Genomic DNA, 27,019 nt, shown 5'->3' with positions numbered 1-27,019 from the left:
ATCTGCCACTTTGGCATGGGTAGTAAAACCCAGCCCTGGGCTGTTTCTGAAACCAACCTCCCCTCTCTCAAGTTGCTCAAAGAGCTCTTACAGTGCCAACATCTGGCCCCCAGGGAAGCCCTTCCTTTCCTATAAGCTCAGTTGACATCTTTAAAATAATCTGTTGCATTTCATTTAGCATTTCTAGTTATTGTAACTGGAATATTGGTCTATTAACTTAGATTGTCTCATTGCCAAAAGCAGAAACTCTGCCCGAGTCACATGCTCTTTCTGCTGGGGCTGACTGGCTCCCCCTGTTAAGCATCATTTTCAGAGTATGATTGCTTATCACTGAATTCAATCACAACATTTGAAGTGAGCAGGGACAGTGACAGTCACAACATGTGAAGCAAGCGGGGCAAACTTCTATGATTCTGATTTTGCCAACGATGCAACTTAGTCTAATAATGATTTCTTGGTGAAGAGGTCTGCTCAAGTTGTTATTACCAGTGCACAGGGGAGCAGCCAGAGCTCCCATCCAGGTATCTTGATCCTAGGACACTTAACGCTCCTCAAGCCTCTTTCCTGGGTACTAAGTACCTCAGTAACTAAGCTGTTTCAACCCCGGAATCTCATTATAGCCCTTTTTACTTCGTGCATGCATGCTTAGTCTGACTCTTTGCAACCCCACGGACTGTGTCCACCAGACTCCCTCGTCCATGGGATTTTCCAGGCAAGAATACTGGAGCGGGTTGCCATTTTCTTCTTAAGGGAATCTTCCTGACCCAGGGATTCAATCTGCTTCTCTGGCGTCTCCTGCATTGGCAGGGAGGTTCTTTACCAGCTGAGCCACCAGAGAAATCCCTTATTTCAGGTCCTGGGTCCTTCCAAGGCTATTCCCACTCCCTCTGCTTGTGACACTCTCTCCATTTCCCTGATTATTACATTAGTTGACTTTCCACCCAGGGTTTTAATTATATTCAGCCTTGTGCTTTTTAACAGTCTTCTGCCAGGACTCTTCATCTAGATGGGGACTTCCCACAACTTTTGCACAGTGCCAAGGAGGAATTTAACTATTACTGCTTGGTTGATTGATAGATTCTTCTCCTTTTAGCCTTTATCTATATATGAGTTCCCTATAAATTGTCTTATGTCAGGATAATTTTTACAATTTCTATTCTTGCCATATTACAATATACTAGTGCCTTATATCGGAGAAGGCAATGGCACCCCACTCCAGTACTTTTGCCTGGAAAATCCCATGGATGGAGGAGCCTGGTAGGCTGCAGTCCATGGGGTCGCTAAGAGTTGGACACGACTGAGTGACTTCACTTTCACTTTTCCCTTTCATGCACTGGAGAAAGAAATGGCAACCCACTCCAGTGTTCTTGCCTGGAGAATCCCAGGGACAAGGGAGCCTGATGGGCTTCCGTCTATCGGGACACACAGAGTTGGACACGACTGAAGAGACTTAGCAGCAGCAGCAGCAGCAGCAGTGCCTTATATTTTTGGATGTGTCAGGAGCTGGGGCCTTGAAACTTATGATTTATAATTATGATGTATATATTTATATCTGGAAGTGAAGAACTATATATTGGTCCTCAATCCTTGTAACTTAGAGGCAAGGATGCTTTTCTGTCAACTGATCATAGTTCCAATTAAGATAGATTTATCTACTCTGAGTTCATTCACAGTTTTGCGACTTCTCGAACAGACAGTTCTTGACTTTCTTTAATAAACTTCTCTGCCTGATGTCCTCTGACAGGATCTTCCATCTCCCTGGAGCATAAATCATAGGTGAAAACGTTTCATTTCATCAGTCGCTGCTTTGCTATTGTTGATTTATATAAGGCTTTTATGGGCTTCCCTGGTAGCTCAGACGGTAAAGCATCTGCCTGCAATGCGGGAGACCTGGGTTTGATTCTTGGGTTGGGAAGATCCCCTGGAGAAGGAAATGGCAACCCACTCCAGTACTCTTGCCTGGAAAATTCCATGGATGGAGGAGCCTGGTAGGCTACCGTCCATGGGATTGCAAAGAAGACTTTTATTTGTACCAAATGCTTGAACCCCTTGGGGGTTTATTAGCTCTCTTTCACAAAAGTTCCATGAACTAGATAACAAAGTTTATCAGCATTTTAAAATGAGACAAAAAGTAAAATATTCATCTACCAGCAAACTGCAATTAGAACTCGCAGCTCCCAAAGCCTGTCCATGCTCAGTTATACTTTTATCCTATATGTGCTTTCTCCTTTTTGATTATCTTTTTGTTATCAGTGTGTTGTTAAGCTTTTACTCTCCTCCCAAGCAGTAATTAAAATGTATATTCAAGAAATGTGACAATTTACTTTAAAAAGTCATTATTAAATCTCTAAAACAGGTACAAGTTAAAAGTAATATTGGAATGTTGATTATTTCAGGACGTTGATGTCCTGAAATTCTATGGAATATAATCGAACTGCATCAGAATTTACTCACAGGCATTTCAAATGATGCAGAACAGAAAGTCTGAACTAGTTTATTCTCTGCTTTGGAATATGCATAAAATCTTGAACAGTGATATCTGTAATCACCTGAAATTGCCATTAGCCCTGATACATTCTTGCTCCTGGTATGAGCCAAATACCATCTGATGTATTGACATACCAAATACAGGACTATGTCATAATTGCATGAATATTAAATGGACGTTTCTAGTTAGCTGCGCGACTTCAGTTGAATAGAGACAATCACATTAATTTAAAAATTATTTTAAGGTAATGCAAACTTTGTAGGCAGCTATCTAATTTAAGTTACCTGATCATTGATTCTTAACTTTCGGATGAGTCCTTAGTTATCCCATTTTGTATCACTTTTAAAAATTTCTTTCACCGCCAAGACTTAATGGAAAAATCTCATGATGTTTTGATCCATGGAAGATTTACAAGAAATGCTCAGAAACACCTGTGTTCCCACACACACACACACAGATGCGCGCGCGCACACACATACACACACCCTCCATTCATCATTGTCTAATGATTGCCTCCAAGCAATTCTCTTACCCATGAACTAATAGCATTGTGTGTCAGGAAAAACTCATATCTTCCCAAAGCAGCTATGTTGCATCCAGAATTTTAATTTAAAAATGTATTCTTTGTGATTATGTGCATATTCAACAGGTGACACTGGAAAATGTGAAGCACTTTCACCAAGGAAGTCCTTTGCAGTAAGTCACTCTGGATTTTTCCAGCTGCAAAAATACAAGTATTGTTCTGACTTGTCTCCATGTTGAGAAGTGTCTTTGGGTACTTGGCTACAGCATGGATTTTAACTTGCACTGAGCTGCTAAATCAAACGACTTGGTCTAGAACAGCACAGCTCCATAGAAGTGGAACACAAGCTCAAATGTGAGGAGTTAAAAACTAAAACATTTTCGTGGTGGTGGTTTAGTCGCTAAGTCATGTCCGACCCTTGCAACCCCATGTAGTCTACCAGGCTTCTCTGATCATGCGATTTCCTGGGTAAGAATACTGGAGTGGATTGCCAGTCCCTCCTCCAGGGCATCTTCCTGACCCAGGGACTGAAACTAAGTCTTCCGCATTGCAGTCAGATTCCTGCATTGCAGGCATATTCTTTATCAACTGAGCCACCAGGAAAGCCACATTTAAAAAGAAATATGACATTTAGTTTCAATAATAAAAAAGTGTAGTCGCTCAGTTATGTCTGACTCTTTGCAACCCCATGCACTACAGCCCTTCAGGATCCTCTGTGCATGGAATTCTCCAGGCAAGAATACTGGAGTGGGTACCCATTCCCTTCTCTAAGGGATCTTCCTGACCCAGGGATCAAACCCCAGTCTCTTACATTGCAGACAGATTCTTTACTGCCTGAACCATCAGGGATGCCCATCCATTTTATTTAATACAATAAAGTCAAAATATTATCATTTCAACAGGCAATAAATATAAAAATGATTGAAATATCTTCTATACTCAGCCTATAAAAATCGTGTGTGCAACAGAAACTTAAAACATAGGTCAGTTCAGACCAGCCACATTTCATTCCAGTGCCACCTTACAGTACTGGATATCTCAGATCTAGAGCTTCTCTTAGCATCCTATAAATCATTTCAGTTCAGTTGTGTCCAACTCTTTGCAACCCCATGGACTACAGCATGCTAGGCCTCCCTGTCCATCACCAACTCCCAGAGTTTACCCAAACGTCCATTGAGTTACCACATCCATTGAGTCGGTGATGCCATCCAACCATTTCATCCTCTGTCGTCCCCTTCTCCTCCTACCTTCAATCTTTCCCAGCACCAGGGTCTCTTCCAATGAGTCAGTTCTTCACTTCAGGTGGCCAAAGTACTGGAGTTTCAGCTTCAACATCAGTCCTTCCAATGAACACTCAGGACTGATCTCCTTTAGGATGGACTGGTTGGATCTCCTTGCAGTCCAAGGGCTCTCAAGACTCTTCTCCAACACCACAGTTTCAAAGTGTCAATCCTTCAGCACTCAGCTTTCTTCACAGTCCAACTCTCACATCCATACATGACTACTAGAAAAACCATAGCCTTGACTAGATGGATCTTTGTTGGTAAAGTAATGTCTCTGCTTTTTAATATGCTATTTAGGTTGGACATAACTTTCCTTCCAAGGAGCAAACACCTTTTAATTTAATAGCTGCAGTCACTATCTGCAGTGATTTTGGAGCCCAAAAAACTAAAGTCTCTCACTGTTCCCATTGTTTTTCCCATCTATTCGTCATGAAGTGATGGGACTGGATGCCACAATCTTAGTTTTCTGAATGTTGAGCTTTAAGCCAACTTTTTCACTCTCCTCTTTCACTTTCATCATAAGGCTCTTTAGTTCTTTTCACTTTCTGTAAGTAGAAGCCACCAAAAAAACACTCTTGTATAAAGATTGGCTTTGTATTCAATTTACCAACACTTCTCATTACAAAAAAAAAAAAAAGATGCCCAGCTGTGAATCAACCTCAATACTAACCCAGAAGGTAAAAAAAATAAAATAAAAATAAAAATCAGAAAAAAAGAAAAAAACGTCTAGAATCTCAGTTTGGTTTCCATAGTCAGGCTTACTCTTCTAAGCTAGCAAAAATACTTGGCTTAAAGGATAGTCATCAAATCGGTAATTCCATCCTTTCCTTCCCTCTCAAGTAAGCAAACAACAACAAAACCTAAGTTGTCTCGTAACCATGGCCTGGGTAATTTCCATGCTGTCATAGAGACATGTGTCAACATCTTAAATGATAGCCACATCGGAGAAATGGTAAAGAGTTGGGTGTGACTTATCTGTCTCAGTGCCCCAAGGACAGAGATTGGGATTCCACGCTATGAGTTGAGGCAGAAATCATAACTGGAAGGTGGATGGAATTTACCACAGTCTGTGCATTCCACTTTCCATCTTCTCCTCCTGCATGGAAACCCCAAATACACGTCCTAGTCTCCCAGTGCAACACAATATTCTGTGCAGGGAAAAATACTTCCTGATTTCATGCTCCACAGCATTAAGATTGATAGGTCTGTAATTTTACCCAAAGTGCAGCAACCACAAATGTTCTTCTTTTTCACACATAAATATTTAATCCCTGTTAGAAACATGCTATGCTACGTGCCAGTGTAATACCTTAGCATTGTGGATTTCACAGATTAATTGCAAATTGGCAGCACCGTGAGACAGACCAGCTCATTAGGTCGTGGCCATAAGATGTTACCAAGAAAACCTGTTTTCTATACTCCCGAGAAAGGAGAAAATTAAAAACTGGGGAATAGCAGCATTTGGGAGGTGGTGACTAGACACAAATTTGGAGTATGGTCTAGTTTTCATATAAGTGAAGAGCTTTATCTGATTTGACTTAAAGTCTTAGACAAGTAATTTATCTTCACTCATCTTATCTCTCTAACCATATAGGAAAGACAAGAGAAAGAGGCATCAGGGAAATAAATTGGAAATTTTTGAGTTAAAGAAATCAGTCATACCCAATTTGAGATCTAATAAAATGACACGGTGGAATTTGGTTTGTTCCTATTGCTTTTTTCACTGGAATTACTTTAGAAAAAAAAAAAAAAGCTCATTAAATACTCTGCTGATATCAGCTTCTTTGAGTAGAACATATCTGTTTGTTGCCCATTCTGATGAAAGGAGCGTGTGTTAGTTGCTCAGTCATGTCTGACTCTTTGAGATCCCCTGGACTGTTCTGTCCATGGAATTCTCCAGGTAATACTAGAGTGGGTTGTCATTTCCTTCCCAGGGGATCTCCCCAACCCAGGGATCAAACTCAGCTCTCTCACATTGCAGGCAGATTCTTTACCATCTGCGCCACCAGGGAAAAGGAGTACAGTCTCAGATATTTTTGTAATATTTTTAAATGACCATAAAGGCTCATACTTACTTGAATAATTCAATAGTGCAATGCATAATGTTTAAGTGAAACCTTAGGTGATTTTAATTATATCTAAACCTTTGATCCTTTTCATCTTAGTACAAAAGATGAAGAGAAAACAAAATCAATTTTCATAGAGAAAGATGTCTTGATAAGTCTGAACTCAGAGTTGAGATACTTGGTTTGACAAAGGATTAGCCTCTGATTAGAAATGTATTTTTTGAAAACAGGCCGGAAATTAGGATTGTTCTAGAAATAAGGGCAAGCATTTATATAAGCACACACATCAGGTACTGATTATTCTAAGTGCTTTGCATTATATTGGCTTTGATTTTTACAACAACCATCTGATCTAGGTACTCTTTCTTTCTTCCTATAGCAATGAGAAAATATAGGCACAGGGAGGTTAAGTAACTTGTTCAAGATCACTCAGCTTGTAGGTTAGAGCTGGGATATACAACTCAGGCAGACTTGAACCAGAGGCTGACCCCAACTGTCTCTGTGATGTGTGGTCTGCCCATGAGTGGACAGAATCATGTTTCCTCAAAGTCCTTGGGCTTAACATCCTATTGGTCTTTAAATAACTGCCTAATGCACCCCAGATTTCTACCAAGAGTACCCCATCCCAATAAACATAATTTTCAAGAGGCCCTAATTAAGTGCAGATATTATCAGAAAGACATAAAACCTATCATAGCTTACAAAGTAGCAAAAACTGTTTAGTAGTTTTGATGACAAACAACTTTTTAAAAATCTCTTAGCTATAAGGAGTAGAATGGTGAAGAAACTGAATGCAGAACAAATAAGGATTCTAGAAAAATATGAAGTTAACATGAGGATATCAGAGAAGAAAAGAATAAAGAAGAAATACAGCAAGATGGGGTCGCACAGAGTCAGACACAACTGAAGTGACTCAGCAGCAGCAGCAGGATCTGTCATCTATATATTTAGCCAAATCCGGCAAGAAATTAAAAACTCAAACCCAATGAACATCAAACAAAAAAATGAAAGATACCTGCTAATCTAATATCTCATTTTTGTATTTCTCAATTTTTTATTCAGCAGATACTGTCATATAAATATAGCAAACATGCTTTGAACATACTTAAACAAAGTTCTATTCTAAACATCATGCTTGGATTATTTTATTGAATCCTCACATAAATCCTGTGCAAAAAAGAGTATCATTATACTCATTTTAGGGATGAGGAACTGAAGCACTTGATTTTATCACACTCCAGATTCTCTAGGGCATGCAAAATAACTTTCTTATGGTAAAACTTAGTAGATTCACCTGGTGAATAATAACAAAAAAAGTTACCATCATTCAGATCGCCCACTTGTCTCCAGTTATCTGAAATGTGTTGCCTTTACCCAAGAACCATTATTCTGCCTTTGGAGTATAACATGATTTTTAAAATATGGAATCTTTGTATCCGAAAATTTTTTCCGATTGGAGCAGGGAGAAATTTTTGTGTTTTGTCTTTTTCTCTTTCCCCATCCTTAAGAACTGACCAGAAGTCAGAAAGCACTTAAAAAGTTATACTTTAAAACAGAGCACAAGAGTTAATTACCATTAAACACCCTGCCATTGGTTCGTGTGGGTGATCACAGACCACTTCACAGAATCTAATTCAGAGATAGAGGCCCCCTAGGCTTAGTGGCCGGGATCACCTTGCAGTTCCTGCTCAAGTAAGAGTTCTGAGGAGGAAGAACATTCCCTTTTAAGTTTAGCTTCCTATGGAAATTAACTCCAAGTCTCTTTGAAAATACTGCAACTCAGGATTATTATCTTATAGGCCAACGTGTTGGGACATATCATTAAGGACTCTTAATCTTTTTGGAGGCATACACTCCACAGAAGAAGCTTATGGAATTTAAGAAAAATCATTTCCCGCAAAAGGCGCATATACACATATACAAATTTTAGAAGTTTTGTAAATGAAGGCTATCTGGGCAATGTCCTCTGTAAAGTATCTATACACAGATCAAGGCCAATTGAGTTAAAGCAAGGGCTAGGCCAGGAGGTACTCAGTGTAACAGGATGAGGTGGTATCTTTGAAACATCTAAATTCATGAAACAAAAGTGTTTCTTGCTCCTAGCTGGATGTGGGATCCTATCATGAGAAATATTGATTTTTAAAAACCTCCCAGAACAATGGAGAAGAATTCTCTTTCAAGTACCTCACAACCGGCCAACTCTTCATTTTGCAATGAAGTATCCTTTTTCAATGCGTCTCTCTCTTAGGAATATAGACAAGAAAATGAATCATGTTCACCTGTAATAGAAGGGGAAAGGGATGTTGCTAATTAAGAGCAGGGTGATTCAAACTTCTTAGCCCTGGGGAGGAATACCCAGGTGTGTTGAGACAGATATGCTCGGAAAAAGAAAAAGAGATGCTCTATAGGAAACGCATAGCACTGGGCCTTCTTTCGTGAACTGATTTTCCCACTGGTAACATCTTGGCAATTTCTGTCTCCCAACCAATGATAGAACTAAGTAGATGAAGCTGAAAGCTGGGTCAGATTAAAAAAAGAATGTTTCATGTAACAAAAGCACCTGTCTTTGCCATGAAGGGAAGCTGATTTAACAGGCAGTAGCAGATTAAATAGGAAGCTGAAACAGGGGAGAAAAATCATATTAAACCATTAAAAACTGAAGATAGTAGAATGTCACACTGCCAATTATTTGGAGAAAAAGCACAACACTACTATAAAACTTTCAACAATAAGATCAATTATATCTGCTTTAGATGTACAAAAATAGGTCTTTTGTTCTCTGTATTTATTTTAGATTAAATGCCATTGTTTAATTAATAGACTACAACTTCCTGCATTAGAGAAAATTATGTAAGGTCATATGAGTATTTTAGACCCCTGAATCTGAAAAACCAGGACAGCCAATGTGTTTCAAAGTTTGAAACATAAACCCATACTTGAATACCTGGGGTATTCTATTTTTATAGGAGTATAGTTGCTTTATAATACTATGTTAGTTTCTGCTGTACGGCAAAGTCAGTCGTAAGTATAAATATATATGTGTGTATATATATATATATATATGTGTGTGTATATATATATATATATTCCCTCCTTTTTGGATTGCCTTCTCACGTAGGTCACCGCAGAGAATGGAGTTCCCTGTGCTATACAGCATGTTCTAGTTGGTTATCTATTTGATACATAGCATCAACAGTGTATATATGTCAACCCCAATCTCCCAGTGCCTCCCACCCCAACTTCTTTCACCCTTGGTGACCATACCTTTGTTCTCTAGCCTGTGTCTCTATTTCTGCTTTGCAAATAAAATTATCTGTACCATTTGTGGGTTGTTTTTTTTTTAAATTCAGATTCTTAGACCCCACTGAACCTGTTGAATCAGAAACATAAGGATAAGCCTTGGGAATCTGCATTTGAACAACCTCCTAGCGATACACCTACCAAAATATGAGAGCTATTCATTCATACCCTTCCCTGGAACACTCTAGAAAATGTCATCCTAAGAACGTGGCTCACTGTGTTGTGGCCCCTTTCTCCCCATGGTTATAGAACAGGACTTTTCTCCTCGGTTCACTCTCCTGCCTCCTCACAACTAACTCCTTCACTACTGGGAGCCCTTCCCACCCCCCACACCCCCACCACCCTACTCTTCACCCTCCTGAGAGACCAGAATGGCCTTTGTAGCTAAGAGGACAGGTGAGGGTGGCAGGGCTGGAGAGAGGTGGGGAGAGTACTTCACCATGAATCTCACTACAGCTACTTCTGCATAACAAGATGCCCGCTGGGAACACTCAGTTAAAGACATGGAAACAAATGGGATGTTTTATGTTCAAGGCCCACCCATCTCCCCTCCACAAAGGAAGGCAAATGCCTACCACTCGGATGTGGAAGAAAGAAAAGGTAAGGGGCAGCCTTGTAGGAATAGTAATAAATCTTTTAAAGTCCCCTTCTGTTTCACCATTACTGAGGCTTCCCCATGGCTCAGTGGTAAAGAGTCTGCCTGCCAAAGCAGGGGATCTGGTTTTGATCCCTGGTTTGAGAAAGATGCTCTTTCAGAGAAAATGGCAACCTGCTGCAGTCCTCTTGCCCGGAGAATCCCCATGGACAGAGGCGCCTGAAGGGCTACAGTCCATGGGGTGGCAAACTGTCGGACACGACTCAGCGACAGACTTTCGCCATTATTAAGGTTATAGTCAAATGCCCAAGGGAAGGGAAATGACCAACCAGCGGCAACAGGACTTAAAGAAAAACAAGAAAGCTGTGTCTGAACACTCAGAATAAAGAGGTGGCGGGAGAAGGCAAGTCTGACTAAGGAAAGCCGTCAGGGCTCCCACTGGGGAGAGGTTCCCACCCTACCACGCCCCCGACTCCTTGCTCCACAGCCCCGTGCCTCAGTTCCTGCTAATCACATTGCACCATCACCGCACTCCACGCTTCAGCTGGCAAGGCGACTTGGAAGAATTTGGAGGCTGTCCAGCTCATCGCTCAGCAGGGAGTGGCACTTCAGAGTGGGCAGAAGCCTTGGAGCGGCGTGGAAAAGTTCTGCCGCCACAAGAGGAACTCTGCGCCTTTTCCTGTAGAGCCTCCCCCCACCCCCATCAAGATTCTAGATCTTCATTAGCAAGGTCACAGGTCAGACGCAATGCGCGGGTTCAGGTCTTTAGTTAGCCTGAAACAAAGCCATCACGGACTCATTCGCCCATTCAAGTTATCTCTGTGAAATAAGTTATCAGTTTTCTGAAGAATCAAGCTGCTTCATCCATACCAATTTGTATGCATCCAGCTGCCTCTAAAGTCAGAGGTTGGTGGAGGTGCTGTGCAAATCAACAGGGCTTGGGATGTGGAGAAATCTGAGTTTCAATCAGAGTCTTGCCAAGTACTAACTGCATGATTTAGAACAAGTTATTTAACCTCACCACACTTAAGTTTTTCACATCCATAAAAGGAGGATGATAAAATCTATTAATATCTGGCCTGGGTTCTTGTGAGCATTCAATTAACAAATATTTATTGAACTCTTCTGCTTAGACTGTGCCACGAGGGTGGAGGCAGGGAAGACCCACAGGCAAACAAGTAGTTATATTACCATGTGCCCGGTGCCCTGACAGAGGCTTCGGGTGAATGCAGTTACAGGAGATGGTGAGGCAAGTGGGGAAGGGACTGGGTGAAGGTGGTCAAAAGTTAACAAACTTCCTGTTATAAGATAAATAAGTCCTGGGGGTGTATGTACAGCATGGTGACTGTAGTTAACAATACCGTATTGTATGTTTGACAGCTGCTAAGAGAGGAAAGCTTAACGTTCTCATCCCAAGAAAAAAACTGAACCGATATGTGGTGATGGATGTTCACTAAACTCACTCCAGGAATTATTTTACAATATATATAAATATCCAACCATTACGCTGTACACCTGAAACTAATACAATGGTACATGTCTGTGTTAGTAGCTCAGTGATGTCTGACTCTTTGAGACCCCAAGGACAGTAGTGCTCCAGGCTCCTCTGACCATGGAATTCTTCAGGCAAGAACACTGGAGTGGAGCCATACCCTTCTCCAAGGGATCTTCCCAATGCAGAGATGGAACCCACGCCTCCTGCATTGCAGGCAGATTCTTTACCGTCTGAGCCACCAGGGAAGTCCTGCGTATTAACTGTATCTCAAAGGAAAAGAATTACAGAAATGTCTGGAAGGAAAACTTCAATTGTTCTTGGAAAGAAGGAATGCACAGGGAAGACTTTGCAGAGGTGAGAGGGTATGTAAGAGAAGAAGGAGTCAGGAAGGAGGGAGGGTTCCAGAGAAGAGCTTGTGGACACAAGAGAGGAAGCTGGAGAAAGGCGGGGAGGCGAGTCTGAACAGGACACAGGGATGGCAGCGAGGGGTCAGCAAACAAGAGAAAGGTGAGGGGTGAGTGAGGAGTCGGTGAACGGAGGAGACAGAGCTCCAGACGCTGGAGAAGCAGGTAGGTCTGGGGGTGTTTCCCACCAGGCTGAGTTAGGTTCACGTCCTGAAGAAAGCTAGAAGCCATGGAAGGGGGCCACCACCAGACTCTCCATTTAGGAAGGTCCTTTCAAAGTGACCACTAGCTGCTCATAGAGTATCTGGCAATGAGCAGCTTCTCATAAATGATGGTACTATTTAGGAAAGCAACTGGCCTCATACCAATTAGAATAACCTATGTGTTACGTTTAAGGGGCGTTTGTCACATGAGTTCCTCCCCACTGAGGTGTAGCACGTGTCGTGTGTGTGGTTTAACTTGTCACGAGTTATGTTACTGACATCCTACTCATTGAGGGTAACAGTGGAAGCAATTCTGCATCAGACAACAATTTAACATGCGAAAGACAGCTCTCCGGCTATTGATGTTCAAACACAGCCAGGAGTGAATGCACAGAGGTTTCTGGTTCTTCTAAGGCTACCATTATAAGAACTCCCCCACAATTCAGATTGGTATTTTAAATACTGGACTGTTTTCAGGAACAGCCAGGAGAGGTGATTGATCACCCTCATTACTCATTATTGTAACCTAAAGTCGTCCCTCCCTTCTGCAATCTACAGATGGAGTAAAACCTCAGGCATAAGCCTGAAGCAGAAGGAGCCCACAGGCACCCAACACAAGGTGGACACTGAAGGTTGAGAAATTCCAAAGCTATTTTCTTGTCTTCTTGCGGTGCTGAGCAGTTTTGCTTTTGAGTCAATAAGACAGAATCACTTGGGGCTCTAACCTTTTTTGAAATGTTGAGGCTGAAATTGAATTCCATCCACAGGGTACCATCCATGTTGCCCATAGAGGAGGAAGTATGCTGATATCATTTATGTTCTTCAGTGAAGTTCTTAAGAGATGAGTTTGCATCATTGAGCATCTTGATTCTTGGGAAAATGTTTGAGAATCACCTATTAGCTTGGAAATATTAGTCACAAGCAAGAATCACCCCAAGAGAGACATATGTGAGTCACTGATCATCACCAACAGATAAGACAGAAAACCAACTGAGTCCTACTGTTTCCTGGTGAATCACTCCCAGGGAAGTCATGCTAGTTTAAAAAGACCAAAACATTCAAGAACCACCTGTGCCCCCTTCCCGAACCTATTGTTTTTAAGTGAATTTGGACAGGTCTGCTTCAATTTTTCAATCCATCCCAGTGTGCCAATACCAACCACAATGTTATATTGAAAGTTCCCCTTTTCAGCTTTCTTTTTTCTGTTTTTATTTTGCCTCTTAGTTCGGTTCGTCTTTGAGAGTGGCCACATTATTCATATGCATTTTGCAAGTACATCACAAGTGCTTTTTAAACATTTAGCAATGAGTTAAGTAACATAGATAAAATTAAATTGCTGTAAATATTTTTTAATAAAATGAGGAGACCTATGCACACTGAAAGGATCTAAAGAGACCCGAGAAGATTGGTAGGTTGTTTTGTTTGCTCTCTTATTACATAGATTTTTTTTTTTTTGCTAATTAGAGTACCATTAATGATGCTGCTGCTGCTATTTATGAGGTGCTTTCAACGTCTCATGAATGCTTCACATTTGCCATCTTCTCAATAAACCTGCGGAGTGATCAGTATTGTTAGCTACAGTTTACAGACAAGGAAACTACGATGTTGAAAAACAAAATCACTTGTTCATACAGTTCACATAGTCAGAAAGTGTTCAAGCCACTGACTTCCTGACTCCAGGTTCCGCTCTCTTAGCTATGCCACAGAAAGTGCAAAATTGAATACCATATGTAAGCCTGACACAAGAAGAGAAAATTATAGCAGCAGAGATAACCAATTATACACAAAATATTGGATAATGGCATGAAAAAATATGAGAGCCACCAGAAAGCAGATGCCCATTGAATAGTAGAGTCAACAAAAATTCAAAGGGAGACAGGATTTCAGCAAGCTGGAGAGGCCCGGCAATGTTTATGACTTTGGAGATCTTGAGTCAGCTGGACAAGGATGAAAAGTGTCTTCAAAGAAGAGGGCTAAGTGGGAAAATGAATGTGAGGAGAGAAGGGAGAACAAGATGAGGGGAAAAAAAGATAAGATGAGAATAAGATGAGAAAAAAGCTGGGGTCAGGTTATAACAGGCATCCAACGTCAGGGCATCTGCCTCATCCAATGGGGAGTCTAAGGGGACGCCGGAAGAGGAATTCTGGTGTCACCAAAAGACCACAGGCTTCAGAGTCCAGAGGTCATCAATCTGAAAGCCACCCTGTGACTTTGGGCAAGTCACTTCATCTTTCTACACCTCAGTTTCTGTACAAATGGAAACCAAACTTAAAATACTCAGCTTGTGCGGCATTTTCTGGATGAGAGATTGTTTGCATGCAGCATAGAACAGTGCGCTAGGCTCACAGTAGTTCTTCGATAAGTAGCAGCTATCTTTATCCTGGTTTTAAGAAATTTGCTGCCATGACAATTCCATGGCCTAAAATAGTTTTGATCTTCTTGCTTATAATTTCCCTCAGGCAGAGATTTGTATTAATTGCCAAGGAAAACGCTTCATTGCTTTTTTTCTAAATGTGAATTGATTTTTTTTTCCCTAACAAATATACAAAAACTTTTTCATAGTCTGATGGTTCTAATATCAACATTTTGGTGGGTTTTCTTGGATTAATCTTCCTAGGTGTGATATTCTTTTATTTACCATTATGGTGTGTGTGTATATATATATATATATATATATATATATATATATATATATACCCATAGGATTTCCCAGGCAGGAATACTGAAATGCATTGCCATTTCTTTCTCCAGGGGATCTACCCAACCCAGGGATTGAATCCACGTCTCCTGCACCGGGAGGCAGGGTTCCTTACTGCTGAGCCATCAAGGAAGCCCCATATAAATACATAAGTGTATGTGTATGTGTGTGTGTATGGCCGTTATTTTTAAATTTATGTGTTACTTTTGCTAAATAGTATTACAGATTGATAATTTATTTTACCAAACTTGGTTCCAACAGTTTTTAGCTGTTTTCTGAAAGTTGTTTCACTCACAAATTAAATACTTTTCCATATTAATGTGAAAAGCACATTAAAAAATATTCTATCCAAGTCCAAGTCATTGTTCTATTCCTGAAAGGAAGTTTCTAGACTAACAAGGTACAAATTCCTGCCCTCACCATCTCAGAGTTTCCTAGGGCAGAAAATATATGGCTACAATTGGTATAAAACGGTGCAACATAGCATCTGAATGCAATTTCAGTGGGCTTTCAAAGCTATTTTTGCCCCCACATCGCTCATTTTTTTATATCTTGCAGGCAGCATCCCCTGAGTTTTCTTAACTGAAGGCACCTTGTCAATTGGATGAATAAATCCAAGGGAATATGTTACTAGTGTTGCCTTACTTTAGAGTCTTCCTTCGCCTGGGAGAAAATGTGAGCATTTCCCACTCATCCACTTTGCCTGTCACTTGTGGCCGTTCAGTGAACATCCTGTAACCTGTGAAAGAAAGCAAGGCTTTGAAAAAAGAACAGAGTTCTCTTTTGGGTGATATACAACGTTGACAGAAATATACTCCAGAGGAATCGAATGCAGCTCTTTTTGGTTCCTGGCACAGCTTCTTTAGTGCATCAGTAAGTGAAAAATGAGCAGGGAAACTCCTGACAGTACAACAGGGGCAAGAAGAGCCTTCGCCTCCAAGCCAGTGATTAGATTCTACTGTACAAACAGGGAACCGTCTATGAACTCCTCACCTTTGAAAGGTAAACACTGAGAAGGAAATACTCCTCCCACGTGCTTTGAAGCATTCACCTTGTAAAAGGAAAAAGGACCTCTTTAAAGAGTTCTTCATGCAGAGAGAAGAGGAAGTCCTTTGAAGTCCAGGATAATTTTGGGTCACCACGAAACCAACCGTGCTTCTATCTACAAGCCATCCTGACCTTTGGGACCCACGGCAACAGAACCACAGCCGGGTTACTTCTTTGTCAATGTGAGCGAAACCAGAAAATTAACATCTCCAGGAAAGATACAAAATGTATAACCACCCAAGTGGCAGCACACTATCCCTTCTCCCAGCTCTCTCTTGTTCCTTATCTAAAAAATAAACTATCCTCCATGGAGAGAGTAATCAATACATCAAGATGTTTTCTCATATCAAAAATATCATTATGTGATAGAAAAGATACCCCTTTGTGGGTTTAAGGGATGAAGACAATGTAACGTGTCTTTTGCTCTTGATTAATTTAGTCCTGAAGGCCAGGATCCAAGAGTTAAATACCCCTCTGATTTAAATTTAAATAGCAAATTAAATAACTGATTGAAAGATCTCTAGGAAGAGCTTCAGAAAGACAGCTGGGAAATTCCCAAGAGCATGGACCACTTGGGCAATCTCCTATTGATTCTTATATTTGTCCAAATGGTTCTCAGGACTAGAGTGCAAAAACCTATGCAGCTAATTCAATCCTTGATATTATCTCTCCTTCAGATATGCTAAGCTACAGTGTATGTTCACCTTTCCTTTGCCCACTCATAGCAAGGAGTAGAGCATGTTCAAGCAGTTAAAGATCAATGTACGGGTTTAGAGATGCTGTGCACCAGAAATTGTGAGACAGAAATTTCAAAGCAATGGAAAAGCTAAATATTTGTATTTTATTTCAGGTATTTATGCAGCTATTGCTCTTGTGAAAGGGTAAGTTTCATTTTGACAGACAAAATATACACATTGTAGCCCCCGGTCCTCTGCTGTTTCTGAGTATCTATGGCACTGCCTGTGACTTGGTGGGCACCAAGATAAGGAGGACCAGGACATGGAATTCAACTCATCAATCAGGTAGCCGTGACTCATGCAAGCTGACTCTCAACACAGTGTACCCCCTCATCCTGACCAGGAGGCTCCCAGTGTCCCTGAGATGGTAATCAAAATGGGCAAGTCAAATCAAATTTGACATGATTTTTTTTTACATTTCCATAGGGGCTTATTGGTGTTGTTTTTCAGTTGCTAAGTCATGTCTGACTTTTTCCTGGACTGCAGCATACCAGTCCTTCAGTATCTCCTACAGTTTGCTCAGATCCATGTCTATTAAGTCAAGGACGCTGTCTAACCATCTTATCCACCACTACCCCCTTTCCCCTTTTGCCTTCAATCTTTCCCAGCATCAGGGTCTTTTCCAGTGAGTCAGCTCTTCACATCAGGTGGCCAAAGTATTGGAGCTTTCAACCTAAGCATCAGTCCTTCCAATGAATATTCAGAGTTGATTTCCTTTAGGATTAACTGGTTGGATATCCTTGCAGTCCAAGGGACTCTCAAGAGTCTTCTCCAGCATCACAGTTTGAAAGCATCAGTTCTCCAGTGCTCAGCATTCTTAATGGTCCAACTCTCACATCGATACATGAGTACTGGAAAAACCATAGCTTTGGCTATAGGAACCTTTGTTGGCAAAGTGATGACTCTGCTTTTCAATATGCTGTCTAGGTTTTTCATAGCTTTCCTTTCAAGGAGCAAGCATCTTTTAATTTCATGGCTTCAGTCACCTTCCACAATGATTTTGGAGCCCAAGGGCTTTATAAAGTCTGTGATCATTAAATAGTATCATCTCTATTTTAAAAAATATCAAATACTGTGTGTAAATAAGTCGATAGATACATGTAGCCTCATGCTTGAGGACTCCAGAGAAAAATTCTCAAAACCTTCCTTAATGTCCAGTATGGCTTCAAATGATGTGGGTCACTTTTCCTATATCCTAATTCCAGGGAAAATATCCTAAATCCACATAAGGTGGTCATAGGACAAATAGAAGTACACACTTAGAGGTTAGCAGCTAGGGCTTAGACAGATCATTCCATTCCAAGAAGTAGTTCAGGAGGCAAATACTAAGAGACTCAAGAAGAGCTGTTAACAAATTCAACAAATATTGGGGCTACATTACATGCCAGGCAGGCACTATCTTTTCCCTCGTGGAAATTACATATTAGGAATTTAGTCAAAAATATGGAGGCTCGATTCACAAAGGTTTACACAGGTTAAGTGAGAAATGCTCCATGGATATGTTTTGAGCCTTTGAGAATGATACAAGGATTTAATTAAGAGGCGATTGCTCAAAATATTGGCAGTGTGAGAGATGGAATACCAGATAAGTGAAATGATGGTTTAGTCCTAGCTGATGGTGGCTCAGCTGTAAAAGAATCTGCCTGCGATGCAAGAGACACAAGTTCAATCCCTGAGTTAGGACGACCACCTGGATGAGGGCATGGCAACCCACTCCAGTATTCTTGCCTGGAAAATTCCTTGAACAGAGGAGCCTGGCTGTCTACAGTTCATGGGGCTGCAAAGAGTTGTGCGACTGAGCATGCATGCATGACACCTATTACTCAGTTTTGTCTCTTAAATCCAATTTTATTTCTACTGTAGTAAATTTAAAGCTTTTTTTTTCACCTTTATACAATGTTTTATCTCATTTGAGCCTCATGACATTTGGGAGAATAGCTATTTCTGTCCACATTTGACAAATGAGAGAAATGAGTCTCATAAATGTGTACTGAGAAATACTTTTTCTCACAGTAAAAAGTAGCTAGTAATGAATAGAAACAAAATGTTAGTCCAGTTCATTCAAATCCAGATCCTATCAATTCTGCCTTATATGCATTTCCCCAAATGACAACTAGATCACAGTCCAGTACTTTGTTTTGGAATTTAAAATCTGAATTTAATCTCTACAGAAACGATATTACAAATGACAACTAAGTTCCTGTCTGGTTCAGGAAAGACAATTTATCCCATAAAATGAAAATGAATCTTTGTAGATTTGTTAGACAGAATTCTGGAATCGGGAAATACGAGACTTGTGTCAACAGTCCTTCAAAGTACTAGAGGTATTTATATTTTCACAGGAAATATTTAGTATGCTAGAATACAGCTGTAATTGGTGAAGTTACAGGTAATAGTACAGAAGGAAGTGGAGAGAAAGCAGGTGGTTTATGGAGAAGACAACTGAGGGCTTAGAAATCTAGCCCCAAGGTCACTTCCACCTAAGATACTCTTGATTTCTATAGCTTTTCTTCCACCCCTTAAAAAAAAGTTAATTGCAAAGCACAACATATATATAGAAAAGCACACAAAATGTAAATATTGAACTCAATGAATTGCTATAAAATGATAGATCATCAACTCTTTCCTAACTTGTTGCTAAATTCTGTAAGTTTTTATCTAAATTCCACTTTGGCTATATCCCACAATGTTTTGTATCTGGTGTTTTCATTTTAATTCAATTCAAAACATCTATTTTCTTTTTGATTATTCTTTTGACTTGGAGAACATCCTGCTGTTTTACTGATGATGTATTATCTCCACTTTTGTCTGAAAATATGTTTTACTCCCAAAAGATATTTTCAAAGGGTATAGATATCTGGGTTACGAGTTATTTTTTTAAGCACTTGAAGTATATCATTCTATTGTCTGCTAATTTTTTTTCCCCCACTGAGAATTCAGTTGTTAATCTAATCGTTATTCTTTTAAAGGCAACCTGTCTCATTTTTGCTCCCTCTGGTTGTGGTTGGCTGTAAGATTCTTATAGTAGAAATAGGTGTGGTTTTCTTTTTCATTATCTTGCTTGGAGTTCATAGGGCTTCTTGAACCTGCATCAAGATTCTTTTTGTCTTTTTTTCAGTGGTATCTTGACACTATGTGTGTGTATGTTAAGCCACTTCAATCATGTCCGACTCTTTGCAACCCCATGGACTGTAGCCTACGAGGCTCCTCTGTCCATGGGATCCTCCAGGCAAGAATACTGGAATGTATTGCCATGCCCTCTTCCAGGGGATCTTCCCTGGACACAATTTAACCTAAATATAATTTATTATTAAAACCATATAAGATCATTTTCAGACTCTTTAGTTCAATTCTAGAATTTTTATTTGAATTCTTGCTACATTTTTCAAGTTCTCAATCAAGTTTCTCAATTATCTCTAAGCAAAGAAGGTAGGGTTTTGCTAGGGTCTGTGTTTGAACACAGCAGTATCTGCAGCACCCATGATTCTATTTCTGTTATCTGATATATCTATCAGTTTTCCTTCTTGTTGTCTTACGTCTTCCTGTTCAAATTGTTCTAGAAAAAGTCTAAGACCAAGATTGACGTCGTCTTCCTCTAAAAAGGATCTTTTTGTCTGAGTCTCAAATGTGCCTGAAAATACTAATACTCCAGGAAGCTCTTAATCTGATATTGTGTATTGTACATGCTAAGTCATGTTGACTCTTTGTGACTCCATGAACTGTAACCCACAAGACTCCTCTGCCCGTGGAATTTTCTAGGCAAGACTACTATAGTGGGTCACCATTTTCTACTTCAAGGGATCGTCCCGATCCAGGGATTGATCAGGCCTCTCCTGCACTGGCAGGCAATGCTTTATCACTAGTGCCGCTGGGAAGCACACTGTGGACTGAGCTGGTACAAAGCTGAGCTCCTCTGGTTGTCGAAGCTGCTTTGGATTCATCCATATTCCCAGGATGCAGCTCTCAGGGTCTTCACTAGAGTAAGAGTTGTTCACAAGTGTCTGTAGCTTGAGTAAGTACTGCTCATCAATACACATTTCTTAGACTCACAACACTGTCAAAAGTGCTACCTGCTCTCTTGATATCTGGGAGAGAAAGAAGGAAAAACAGTAGGGTTAAAAAAAAAAAAAACAACCTGATACTGAGATTTTTACCCTAAGTTTTCATCTTCTCTCAAATCCTAAATCAGTTATTCGTCTCCTATTCCTCTCTCCACTGCATTCAAGCAGACTTTTAAAACTTTTTCCCAGCTAGCACAGGGGTTGGCTGGAACTATTTTTCATTATCAAAAGAAAAAGTAACCCTTTTTGCATTTTCATTTGGCTTTTTTTTTAATTTTTTAGTTGTTACTATGGCATTGGGGACAAAGAATTCTGGGAAACCAAGCCCGCAGCTGGGAATGAACAAACTAGGAACACAGGGATCATTTATACTTTGAACGTGTGCTGTTTGGAAACTTGCCAAATAATTGAAGTCAGAGATACTCCTTACTTTATCTTAATTTAAATAAAATAGGTCAATCCTAACTCAAGACTGCTTATTCAGAAGTCTCTTCTCTGAGAGACCTATTGAGCCCTTCCCTAAATGATTTATATTGTATTTTAATTGTTTTGTGTCTAAAAGTCCTCACTCTGTGAGTAGTTTGCCAGGTGAGATTATACCGTAACATTTTTTTTCTATCTCCTTCTGGTACTTAAAACCATCATATTATTAAAATAATAGGCATTCATTTAAAAATTAGCTGAATGAGGCGTGAATACCCTCCACTGTGCTCAGGAAGACTCCCATGCTGACTGTGTTGCCTTTCAAAATCTTTAGGTCAGCCAGTACCGCACTCTTCAGCTCCATAACCAACCTGCATCCCCAGGACCTAGAAGCAGAGGGTCTATGTGCCCATCCCTCTGAACTCTCAACCATGACTCCCCAAACTCACCACATCCTCACAACCTTATCTGTTTGTTTTTTTAATTGACTTTTGTCCTTTTTTAAAAAAGATATTTTGATGTGGACAATTTTTAAAGTCTTTACTGAATGTGTTACAATACTGCTTCTATATTATCTTTGTGTTTTTTGACCTTGAGGCTCATTGGATATTAGCTCCCCAACCAAGGACTGAACCTGTGCCTCCTGCATTGGAAGTCTTAACACTGAACCACCAGGGAAGTCCTTCATAGCTTTATTTTTCATAAATTGAATGCCCTCTGCCCAGAATCTCTTTCTCTCTGTCCTACACTTTCTCTTCCCACCACTTGCCCCAACATCTATGAATTCCTGCTCAGCCATGAGAACTCAGTTTAGATATCACCTCCTCTGGGAAGACTCCCTGATTTATTGTAGGTGTTCGGTCTTACTCACCCTTAGTACAATGCTTCCAGCACTGTATTATAATCATCTCTTTATCCTTATGTCTCCTGCACTTGACTGTAAATTTCTCATAGAGGCTTATGAATTCATTGTTGACATATTTATTGCTTTCTCAGGTCCTAAATTCTCAACAGACATTGAGTAAGTGACTCAGTAGAGTGATAGATGGAATGAATTAATATGGACTGAATTAATAGTCAATTGGTAAAAAATAACACAAATGACAGATTGTAACAATGTACAAACCCATTATTTAGAATATGTAGTCAGACCTCAACCAGACATGATTTTTTTTTTAATATGTACATGTCAAGGGAAAGACTTAAAGAAGAGAAAAAGGTAAGTACAATGTCCAACTTTAAAAGAAGGAAAAAGAAATATTGGTCAGCCTAAAACACAGTGCCAAAGAAGCTACTAAGATAAATCATCAAAATGATCAATTTGCAATCACCTAGGAGAACGTAACGGACTGGGTAGCAACCACCATGGCTTTTAGAGGAACAAATCATGCCAAACCAATTTAATTTCCTTCTATGATAGAGTGACAGGCCTTGTAGATAAAGAGGATGCAATAGATGTAATCTCTCTAGACTTCTGTAAGCCTTTGATTCTGTCCTACCTGACATTCTCATCAACAGACTGGGGAGATCTAATCTCAGCCACACAGCTATTCAGTGGGCACACAGCTGACTGGACAGAGGCATCTAGAAAGCATTCACCAGTGGCTTAACATTAACCCAGGACAACAAACAGTATTGGCAACCAGCCTTGTCATGGGCTTGGGATCATTTGAAATTCTTATAGTAAAACAAAAAGTAAAATTATAAATTTAGGTGTATATGTAATAAAGAATATGTTTACACGGGAACTGCTGCAAGTGTATTCGGAGGGAAAAGAATGTTTCTGCATAGAATTACTTGGCATTAAACACATGGATCAGAAAACAAATACTTTGTGAGTGACCTGCCTCCAAACTAAACTGAATTCTTTGCATGTGAGTTATAGTTCCAAATGTAGCGTAGTAACCACAGGGGTTATAACCTGACCACCATCACCACTTCTGCCTAAATTGCTTTCCTGGGTGAAATCTCTGCGAATTGGTACCCTGACGTCTGCTTCTATTATCTGTTTGTTCTGTGTCTCCATGGACTGCTGGTTCCATTTTCTATTCATTTTCTCAGATTCCTCAGCTGTTGAAATGATCATTTCATCCCAACCATCTGTCTCCTTGTTCTGTCTCATGATATTGGACCACCTCTTCTCATCCATGTTTTCATCCCTTACTTGATATCTGGAAGGTACAGGTAAATGAGATACAGGGAGTGGAAACTCATGGTAATAAATAAGGGGGAACCACATTTAGAGATAAGGTTTTTTTTTAAAGATCAGTTTCAAATAGGTTTGGGAGTGGGTCCTGTAAGGTGATGGATGAGAGAACAGGCTTGATAGAGGAGGAAAATTGAAAAGGATGAACAGAAAATAGAATAGTTAGGAATGGAATGTGTGGATTCAGAAAAGAATTAGCCAGCCACCATTATCAGGGGCTCCAAAGTCACTGCAGATGGTGACTGTAGCCATTAAATTCAAAGACGCTTGCTCCTTGGAAGAAAAGCTATGATCAATCTAGACAGCATATTCAAAAGCAGAGGTATAGCTTTGCCAATGAAGGTCTTCCAGCAGTCATGTATGGATGTGAGAGTTGGACTATAAAGAAAGTTGAGCACCGAAGAACTGATGCTTTTGAACTGTGGTGTTGGAGAAGACTCTTGAGAGTCCCTTGAACAGCAAGGAGATCCAACCAGTCAATCCTAAAGGAAATCAGTCCTAAATATTCATTGGAAGGACTGATGCTGAAGCTAAAGCTCCAGTACTTTGGCCACCTGAAGTGAAGAACTGACTCATTGGAAAAGACCCTGATGTTGGAAGAATTGAAGGTAGGAGAAGGAGATGACAGGATGCGATGGTTGGATGGCATCACCGACTCTATGGACATGAGTTTGAGCAAGCTCTGGGAGTTGGTGATGGGCAGGGAAGCCTGGCATGCTGTAGTCCATGGCGTTGCAAAGAGCCAGACATGACTGAGTAACTGAACTGAACATCAAAAAAACAAGCGAAAACAAATATTGGTGTGGAAATGGAGAAAGGGGAACCCTCATACGTTGTTGGTAGAGATGTAAATTGATGCAGTCACTATGAGAAACAGTACAGCAGTTCCTCAAAAAAATTAAAAATAGAACTACCTTATGATCCAGCAATTCCACTTCTGGTAATATATCCAAAGAATACAGAAACGCTAACTTGAAAAGATATCTGCACTTTTGTGTTCACAGCAGCACTATTTACAATAGCCAAGATAAGGAAACTGTCTAAGTATCCATCTACGGTTGACAGGATAAAGAAACTGTGATTATATATATATATATATACACACACACACATTGGACTGTTATTCAGCCATAAGTTTAGAGAACAGACCTTCACACCTTGTCCCCAAATTCCTGTTCAATGCATATAACTTGAAATTATCTTCTTTTATTGAGTATTGTTCCCTATGCTATTTATTGAATTTGGTGAGTCTTGCTCTTTATTCTTTCCTATCACCCCCTCTTTTAAAAAGATTACTTTGCTTAAAAAAAATAAAATTAAAAGGATTGGACACATTCTCAGAGTTGACATAAGTATCCACTTGCTTCCAATATCCCTCACAAGAATAAGCTTTTAAAAGCCTTTAAAAACCTAAGAAGGAAGACAGTTAAGATCTTCCTTGCCTTGGTACAAGTTTCTCTGAGACTGAAGTTTCCAAAATCTTGAACATGAACTGATTTCCTGAGTAGTCCCACTTCCTATCTTCTGGTGGTCTTTCTGTCTGAATGAGATGCTATGGGAGCTCAAAAGTCCTCCCAACAGCTGCACCACTATTTTTATGCAAACTCATGGTCTAGAGATAAGGAGAGGTCTGCTCTCTGCTCTGGGTAAAAAATCTTAACTCTAAAATGGCCAATTAGATTAAACATCCCTTCTGGAACGAACTAACAACTAAATGGAATTTGTATTATGTAAAGAAGAACAAGTTAGATTTTGTTTAAGATAACTTCGGAATCCATTTATAGGCTTCTTTCTTCCTTGAAACAATTGTGCAAGACTCCAGAAGTAAATGCTTCAGGTACTGATAGAACATATAAGACACGAAAGAAAGAATTGAGGTTTTATTGAGAAAGTACACGCTGGAAATATTTTTAAAGCTAGATATCTGATGAATATCTCTGAGAGTAGACTGGCAGGAAAAAAGAGGGGGTTGATAGGTGTAAATTCAACCAAGTCTTCAACATGCTTTGGATACAGAGATTGCAGGCTTCCCTTGTGGCTGAGTTGTAAAGACATCGCCTGCCAATGCAGGAGACTTGGGTTTGATTCCTGGGTTAGGAAGATCCCTTGGAGTAGGAAATGGTAACCATCTCCGGTATTCTTGTTTGGGAAATCCCATGGACAGAGGAGCCTGATGGGCTACAATCCTGAGGGTCACAAGAGTCAGACACGACCAAACAACAACTCTATTAACAATATAGAGGCTACAAGTAGTTGATCCTAATCGTACTCTGATAGGCTTACTCGTTGGTCAATTGTGCAAGACTCCAGAAGTAAATACTTCAGGTACTGATAGAACACATAAGACGCGAAAGAGAGAATTGAGGTTTTATTGAGAAAGTACACACTTTCCTCCACATATAATACTTAACATTAACGAGCTGTCGCACTATCTGTATAAAGATACTAGAAGTACTATTATTCTTCCCATTTCACTGGTGAGGAGACTAGGATCCATCACCAACACAAAGGTCACCTAACTGAATATTGGTTAAACTGTATGTAAACCCAGACCTTTGCTTCCTAAGAGAGAACTCTACTATAACATAACATTTTTCATAACTACTGATATATATTGAATATAAAGGTTGTAACTATCACTCTCATGAGGCTGCTTATAAATTTCAAATATGCATTTGTAATGAATTTGATCTTTACATACTCTTAATATAAATCTGAAGGTGTGGACAAAAAATGTCTCCCTGTCACTCAGTTGACTCGACAAACCTGTGGCTGGTAAAGTCTGAGCAAGCGAGTCTTTGAGATGGTGGAGAGCTCAGACAGGGCCTGAGGAGTTCGGTATATCAAGCTAGTGATCTGGAATTATTGGCTAAGCTCTAATTCATTAGAGGAGAATAAGCAATATCTATAAACGTGAGGTTTCCAAGGATAATTCAATTGAGATTTGAGCACCAGAGAGTTTGAATGTTCAGGGAAATATATACAGTATAGTGGGGAATGAAATTAAAAAGAATGATTGACCAGAAGGAAACTGAACCAAAAGTTGCCTGGGACAGTACCTGTGGTTGGAAATCTGGCCCAGGAAGATCAGTTTATGCAAGCATGTTGATTGTGAGAAAAGGAAAGCAGTGGAGCATATTCCTAGATGCTCCCTCTCCACCATTCCCCAGAGTCCTCATCTTGTCCTCTGAGTTCTCAGAAAAGAAAGACAGGAGACTCTCATTCTCACCCTGGTGTTATCAGCAAGGAAATACAAGCCATCAGTGCGGAAAACCAAGAGGACGAACAGGAAGATCAAACCTCTGAGTGCACACCCAGCTGGTCTCCTGTCCAAGTCCATCTTAATAAATGTGGGGCAATGATTATCCTTCTTTTTGAATTGTCAGCTTATATTCTTGGTTCAGATGTTTGCAAGATAAAGGGTGGTTGATCTCTCAGCCTAAAGAGTCAAAGAGCAGAGAATTCATATCTGATCTTTTGACCTTGCTTT

Source organism: Ovis aries, chromosome 13 (genome assembly GCF_016772045.2).
Source record: "Ovis aries strain OAR_USU_Benz2616 breed Rambouillet chromosome 13, ARS-UI_Ramb_v3.0, whole genome shotgun sequence".
Taxonomy (NCBI): domain Eukaryota; kingdom Metazoa; phylum Chordata; class Mammalia; order Artiodactyla; family Bovidae; genus Ovis; species Ovis aries.
Note: the sequence above shows the minus strand (reverse complement) of the source record.